This window comes from Myotis yumanensis, unplaced genomic scaffold (assembly GCF_028538775.1).
Source record: "Myotis yumanensis isolate MYYU_CA2020_CCGP unplaced genomic scaffold, mMyoYum1.0.hap1 SCAF_3, whole genome shotgun sequence".
Classification (NCBI taxonomy): Eukaryota; Metazoa; Chordata; class Mammalia; order Chiroptera; family Vespertilionidae; genus Myotis; species Myotis yumanensis.
Window position 1 is genome coordinate 88,269,726 of NW_027223754.1, and position 7,799 is coordinate 88,277,524.

General features: G+C 37.4%; 1 long non-coding RNA gene across 1 annotated transcript; it reads right to left on the bottom strand.

Moving 5' to 3' along the window:
• Nucleotides 1–2,395: 2,395 nt before the first annotated feature.
• Nucleotides 2,396–5,354, bottom strand: LOC139005076 (uncharacterized). Its single transcript, XR_011470639.1, has 4 exons — nt 5,274–5,354; nt 4,942–5,123; nt 3,921–4,056; nt 2,396–2,623 (listed from the first exon to the last, which is right to left on the bottom strand). It is a non-coding gene; the product is annotated as an uncharacterized lncRNA (long non-coding RNA).
• Nucleotides 5,355–7,799: the final 2,445 nt, after the last annotated feature.

A 7,799-nucleotide genomic window follows, 5' to 3' on the forward strand; every position in this document is an offset into this window, starting at 1 on the left:
CAAATTATCCCCTAGACCGGGAGTTCAACCAGGGGGCGGGGCTGGCCAGGGAAAGGAAAGGAGTATTCAGCTGGTTGCTGCCAGCTGCTAGGGACCCTACCAGTGCATGCACTGGGCCTCTAATATATACATACTAAAAAAAGATTCTTTGTCTTTAACCTTTGATATTTTATTATATCTTAGTGTGAGCCTCTTTGGGTTCATCTTGTTTGGGACTCTCTGCACTTCCTAGACTTACATGCCTATTTTTTTTCACCAGGTAAGGGAAGTTTTCTGTCATTATTTTCAAATAAGTTTTCAAATTCTTGCTCCCTCTCCTCCTTCTCGCCCTTCCATGATGCAACTGTTGATACGCTTGAAATTTTGCAGAGGCTCCTTTCACTGTTTTAATATTTTTGCATTCTTTTTCTCTATTTGCTGCTCTCATTGGGTGTTTTTTGCTTCTTCCTATTCCAAATCACTGATTTGATTCTCAGTATCGTCTACTCTACTATTGGTTCCCTGTAAATTATTATTTCAATTAGTGTATATTTCATTCCTGACTCTTTTTATTTGTTTCTTATGTCTTATTTCATGTTGTTGAAGTTCTCACTAAGTTACTTGCGCATCCTTATAAACATTGTTTTGAACTCTGTATCTGGTAGATTGCTTGCCTCCATTTCATTTAGTTATTTTTCTAGAGATTTCTCCTTTTCTTTCATTTGGGACATGTTTCTTTATCTCCGCATTTTAGCTACTTCCTGTGTTTGTTTCTATGTATTAGGTTGAGCTGCTATATCTCCCAGACTTGGTAGAGTAGCCATGTGTAGTTGACGTCCTATAAGGCCCAGTCACCTGAAATACGCACTCCAGGTGCACCCTTGTGTGGCCTCTGTACGTTGCCCTGTTGTAGTTGAATCTTGGTTGCTGTTGGCATCACTGGAAGTGATTGACTCCCAGGCCAATTGGCTGTAAGGACCAGCTGTGACTAGAGTGGATAAGCTGCTGTGCAGGAGCTGACCCTAGGAGCTGATCCTTGCTTCAGTGGGGCTTTGATGCTCAATTAGTTGGTCCCTTGAGTGTGTTGCTCGTGGAGGGGATAGGGTTGTAATCTAGCATGGTCTAAAGCTATCTACGTGGTGCACTTGCCCTGGGGCCTCCCAGGAGGTGCAAAGTCAGCTGCCACCTGTGTTCTGCCTCAGGCCACCTGACACAACCTACAAAGTAATCTGAAGATGGATGTTACTTGTATTTGGAGGCACCCATAAGAGGCCAACTTGTGAACCAAGGTGGGCTGTCACTAGTGCCAGGCCTATGGCCACTATGGTATGCAGAGGTCAGATGCTGCTTGTTTGAGAGATTTTAGAAAAGTTCAAAGCCTGAGGCGAGAGAGGCTAGTTATATGGAAAAGGCACTGGAAATGGTTTCGATAAGCCTACAAGTTGGGGGGATGGGGTCTCAGGGATTCACAAGAGTGGGGAAAACAGTATGAGTCAAGTTGATGGGTACTCAGTTATGGCACCCACCTATCCGCTCTGTGGGGGGAGGTCTAAAGCAGAGGAATAATGGCCTCTTGTCAGCACTCTTTTCTGGCAGAAAGCTATTCCCCCAGCTCTTGTCCTAATGTCCAACAATTTAGTTCCTCCCCATATGTCCCTGGTTCCTTTCCAATTGTTGACCAAGCACTGGAGTTCAGAGGGAGTGAGTCTGAATGAGTCCATGCATGGGCCCTTTAAGAGGGACTCCAAGCTGTGAACCAAGGAACTCCAGCAGCCTCCGTGTCACTCAGCCACAATCCCCGCTGGTTTTTACAGCTAGAAGTTGTGGGGGCTTCTTTTTCCAGCACTGGAACCCTGGGCTGGGGGCCCTGCAATGGAACTGGAAGCCCATGCTCCTCACGTAGGACCTCCATAGCCAAGATATCCCTCCTGATTATAAATCACGACACATGGCTGTGGGACCAGCCCATTCTGCTCCTCTGCCCCTCCTACCAGTCTCCATGTGGTTTCTTTAATCCCCTAGTTGTAGGAATTCCATTCAACTAGATTTCAGGCAGTTTGAAATGATGGTTGTTCTGAAGTTTAGTTGTAATTTGATTTGGTTGTGCGAAGATTTCAGTATCGTGTTTACCTACAATGCCATCTTGACTGGAAGGCCCAGTAATCATTTTTAAACAATCAATATATGAAGAAAAGTGAAGCAATTGCCCTATTTAAATAATTAAAGCAAAGGTAGAGTTTTTGCAATCATTATTCAAGCAATTGTGCTTATATAAAGCTTTTATGGGCTTTAAATCTTCATTTTTCACATTTTTTATGGCATAAAGACTTCATAGTTCTAAAAATTTAATTCTGCAGAAAGAATGAAAGAACTCTTCAAATTATATATATAGTTTTTAATAACCCAAATTCCCCAAACAAAGGTGTGTAAGATAAAATCCCAAGGATTCTATTCTCCTGTTACCATGAAATCTTTTCACTGTGATGCTAGAAAGAAAAAGCCTATATCAAGTTCCTTCTGTTACTGCTGGTGGAGCCAAGTGTTGTGCAGCCATGAGCATAGTCATGCACCGCCTTGAAGGAGAAGACCGTCTCACCCATCTTGACATGTCTAGCCCAGCCTTGTGCTTGGTACATAGAAGATGCTAAAAAATATTTGTTGAATACAAAAGTTCAGTCCCTCCAAAAGAATAAAAAATAAAATATACTGTATAATGTTGGGATTTCAAGAGTTTACTCTGTTTCTATCACTATTTCTCAGAAGAGCTCTGCATAATAATTTATAACAATTAAATATGTCAATCTTATTTTTCAAGATCTCCAGCAAATAGGTAGGAACAGTTTTACAATTAGTGTGACAATTGCTTATAGGAAGATACATGCTTCTAATATGTTGGAAAATTGTTCTTGTGATGAGTTTAAACATTTTTCCTATAATTTAACTTATAGTATTTGCTTTAAAGTGTTCTTCAAAAATAAAGGAGCTTCAGAGTTTGAATCTTCATAAAGTCTAAATTTGTAAAATCCAGAAAATAATGAGCCTTTTTAAAAGATGAGTTTGTTGGAAAAGAGTCTAGAGAAAAATTCAGGAAGACCAACTATAGAGGATATATTGTAGTAAACTTCACTAAAGTATCATGAATTTTCTGAGGCTCAATACATAGTCCAACTCATTTATAAGAATATAACACAAAGCCAAGAAACAAATGTTTTCTCATTATCTGCCCCATGTCTGCACATAACCCAGGGATGACAGTGAATGAATCATAACTGCTGTGTATTTGTGCTAATGGAGAGCTGTCACATAGATAACCCAAAAGGTAAGAATTTATTTCATCATTTCTGTCACCAACCACTAACTAAGGGTAATCAAGTATGAATATATCTAATAGTCTCTCCTGGCCTTTGTTCTGTCTTCAACATCTAATATGAGGGTAAGTTTTGTAGGACTGCTAAACTGTCATTCGTGCTGTCAGTATTAAAAAGGATACATTCCTAAATTTCTAACTTTCATCAAAAATCATTTAGAAATCTTTAGAAACTGTTAATGGATTTATCTAATCACATGGCAAGGTAGAATGAGCAGGGCCGGACAGAGTAAGTGCTTATATTTATTTAATGAATGCTGAATTACCTGGGTTTTGTTATTCATGTCACTTTGGCCAAGACACCTCTTTCTTGGGCCACTTTCCCCATGTGTGAAATGAGGATTTGGACAAATAATTTCCAAGATGCCTTCTTGCTTAACAATCCATTTCAAAACTATGTCTTCCTATACTACCTCTGGGTGGTACAATCACTATTTCTTATACAGCACGAAAATAACAAAGCTTATTGCCTCTAAATATTTCTGTTTTTAAGTTTCAAGGGTTGTTGCCTTAATTGTTATTAATCAGGAATTTGATAAGCAAGTCCAACTTCACCATACACATCCATACTCACCATAATTTTATAGATTTGGGTAATATTATTTTTCAGCCTTGACTTTTAGACTGAAGGGCCCACATGTCTAGTAGTCTGCCTTTTCTTGATCACTTTTGCTATTCTTCTTTGGGCTTTCTTCAACTCACCTTTTCACCTGAAATGCAATAAACAAACTATACATAGATGAAGAGAGATAAATTTTGTGTCTTGTTTCTTATAATGGTTGATGAGATTCTCTGCTTAATTTTTAAAACTCTTCCTAACTTCAAAACCCTTCCAAAAGGGTTATACATTTGACTGTGACCACACACTGGACTGGTACCTACAAAGATCTCTGAGTTTAAATAATACCTAGAAGACCATCATATTAATAGTTTTGACTTTATCCCCAAACCTCACAGTTTCTTGTTCATCACCTATAAGTCACTTCTATCTACTCACAACACTGTGAGAACTCCAGTTTACCCTGTTGAGCTAGCACTATATTTCTATTTTACTTGAATGTGATCTCCCCTTTCCAGAATTAACACCAATTTTAGTATGACAAATCCTAGTCTAGATCCCTGGAGATCCTGCATCCTCCATTTCCTTGTTTTCAATTTAAGTTGTTTAGAGAATTGGCGACAGTCTGAATGAATCAGAATCAGAGTTTTAGAAAGTATCTAGTTCAGCCTCTATCCAAGCAGGAACCATATTTACAAGATCTCTGGGATAGTCATCTAGCCTGTGTATCAATTCTATTTTCTTATTTTCTGTATTCTTGATGCTCTGGCATCTGGGGTCTTACCAATAGGGGAAGGGCTGCCCCTCGTAGAGTTAGCTAATTCCTAGAGACAGCAAACCACTTGCTTCAGGAGTCTGCCTTTTATTTGCAAACCAACCAATTCAGAGCCCCAACTTCCTCTCAGGCTCTCAAACTCCAAGTCAATATTCCCCTATCCTAATCACCCCAGAGCAAAGTACCAAACAATTGGGGACAGCCCCTATACTTCAGAGTCTGCTAAAATTATTCAAACTAGCCAATCCCAAGTATGCTTACCCTGCCTTGCACGTGGAAACTACAATAAAGGCGCATGCCCATGGTTTCCCCTTGCTCCTTTTGGCTCCTGACGACCCCAATGCTTGTCAGTGTATTCCTGTGTGGCATGAGATGCCCTCTCCTCTTATGAACTCTGATCTTTTTCAGTGGCAGTTGTCTCCTGATATGCTGGCTCACCATACCTGAATAATAATAAAACATATATTTTAAAACCCCTGTTAGAAGAATTCCAGGGACCAGAGGTTCATTTCTTTGTAAGGCAGCAATTTTATCAGTGAACTAATAACAGGAAAGTTTCTTCCTATCTTAAACTGAAATCTGCTTTTCTGTACCTTCCAATAATCCTGCCTCCAGAGCAACCGAGAATTTTCAAGTGATGAACAATCAGATATTTGAAACACATCGATGATTGTCTTTCCTGAAAGACATTTGTGAGAATCACACATGAATCTATAGATTTGGGTGTTGTTTTTTTTTAAATTACTAGTCTCTTTCTTATAATGATTAGTATTTCACAAATCATTTTGGCTTTAATATCTCAGTGGATTGAATATTTTCTTTTAATAATCCCAGTGTCCTTATGGATCATTAATTCATTCATTCATTCATGGATTAAGCAGACCCTCAACGGCCTGGTAGCCTTTGCTGGTTTATCAGTGTCCTTCTTAAAGTGTTTACTAGAACTTTCTTCCCCATGTGGCTTACTAGCACTATTACTTCCCTGGGTCAGGGCCAGGTGTATACTGGTGACTGGCATGGCATCAACTAAAGTTTCTGAATTTTTTAAATTACCATGAAACACATGCATCCTGTAATTAAGTGATTCAATTCTGATTCTACTGCAGCTTTTTAGATTATTTTAGCTATGAATTTAAAATTCACCATTCTCTAGTGTACAGAGCTTCCTCCAGAATTAGTCTTTCCTCTTATTTTTTAAATTATTTTTTATTCTCCAAATACACTTATTATATGAAATTAGGTAAAAATAAAACTGTAATCTTATTCCCAAGATAGATATAATATTTTGGTGTATATCACTTCATACTTTTTCCCCCTATACATATGGGTCTAGTTTTTGTTTTTAATGGATCATACCTATATAATAAAAGCCTAAGCAACTGTTACAGCAGAACAACCAGAGTGACCAGTCGCTATGATGTGCACTGACCACCAGGGGACAGACGCTCAATGCAGGAGCTGCCCCCTGGTGGTCAGTGTGCTCCCACAGGGGGAGCGCCGCTCAATCAGAAGCCAGGCTCATGGTTAGTGAGTGCAGCAGTGGTGGTGGGAGCCTCTCCTGCCTCTGTGGCAGCACTAAGGACCAGCGAGCTGAGAGGGCACAGGCCGGGTTGAGGCCCCCGCCCCACCAGTGCACGAATTTCATGCACCAGGCCTCTAGTTATATATACAAATGTTTAACAACTTCCTTTTTTCATTTATCAATATATCTTGGATATTCTAGAGCCATACTTACAAATAAGTTATAATTAGCAGAGTTCTTTAAGGTCAGTGACTATCTTGTTTAAGTATTTATGAAACACATAGATGATTCAATTGTTGAATGACTACATTATAATGATTCCTACATAACTACAGACTATACATTTCAGCTAATGCTGGAATAATTTTTCCTTTAAATTTTTATAGGATTCTTGGTGTGTTTTTATTTGTATTTCTAATGACACCTAACATTGCTGTGTTTATACCTATTTAAATAACTTGATCCCAGTATTTTAAAAGAGCAAGTTTAAGGGGAGTCACATATGCATTAAATGGAAGAACAATAGTCAACTGATTCTACTATTCTGTTTCCATTCATTCACATTAACAGCCAGTTAGCTCCCAAAGGTAGTTGCCAGCCAGTTGCATAAATAATGCAAATTGATAGAAGTGGTAATTGATGATATCCCATTTATGACTATGTACCACAAATTCCAGTTTGGATTACAGATTTTCTTCTCATAATAATATCTAATGTTTTGAATTATTTAAAAGAAGTTTTGATTTAATGTGTTTTGTCAAGATTTGTCAAAGATTTCACTAACATTTTTAGCTATGCTTTTGCTGTCCTTATCTAGCCTTGAAATAAGAAGTAAACATAAAGTAAAAAGAGATGTGAGCAACAATATCATGCATGTGTCTGTTTTTGTTAATGATTTAGAAAAGCCTTAATTCAAATTATATTTTATATTATTCTTAAATGAATTTAGAATAGTTCAGAATCCAAGTTGAAAATATATTCAAATAATCTTAAGTGATAAGCCAAAGGCAGTTAAAAGCCAAATTCTCTTCCTCTAGTTTTTAATATGTAAACTGATAATTTATAAAATTTTCACATATTTAACATTACAAATCCTTTGCAATGTTTAAGCCACTTAAATAATAACATGGGTAAATTATTTGCAGTCTGAGTAAGTGCACTAGTATGAATAAATGGATTTTTGCAATATACAAAATCAAGACAGTGGGCAGTGTTCTCTTTAGCCAGAAACAAATGAAGGTCTTTGTGTGTTAAAATACAAGAATGCTTTATGTCCTATCTACATCTATATTTAGCTATTATTAAATATTTAAGCTATGCATATAAACCGTACTAATATTCTATTGGCTTCATTTTAAATTTCTCCTAGTTCAATGTAATTTTTTTAATAGACTTTATTTTTTAGTTTAGATTTACAGAAAATTGAGGTTATTACAGAGTTCCCATATATCCTCTCCTGCTATTAACATCTTACATTAGTGTGACACATTTGCTACAATTAATAAATGAATATTGATACATTATTAACTAAAATCCATAGTTTATGAAAATTTCCTTAGTTTTTACTTAATATCATTTTCCTGTTCCTGGATTCCAC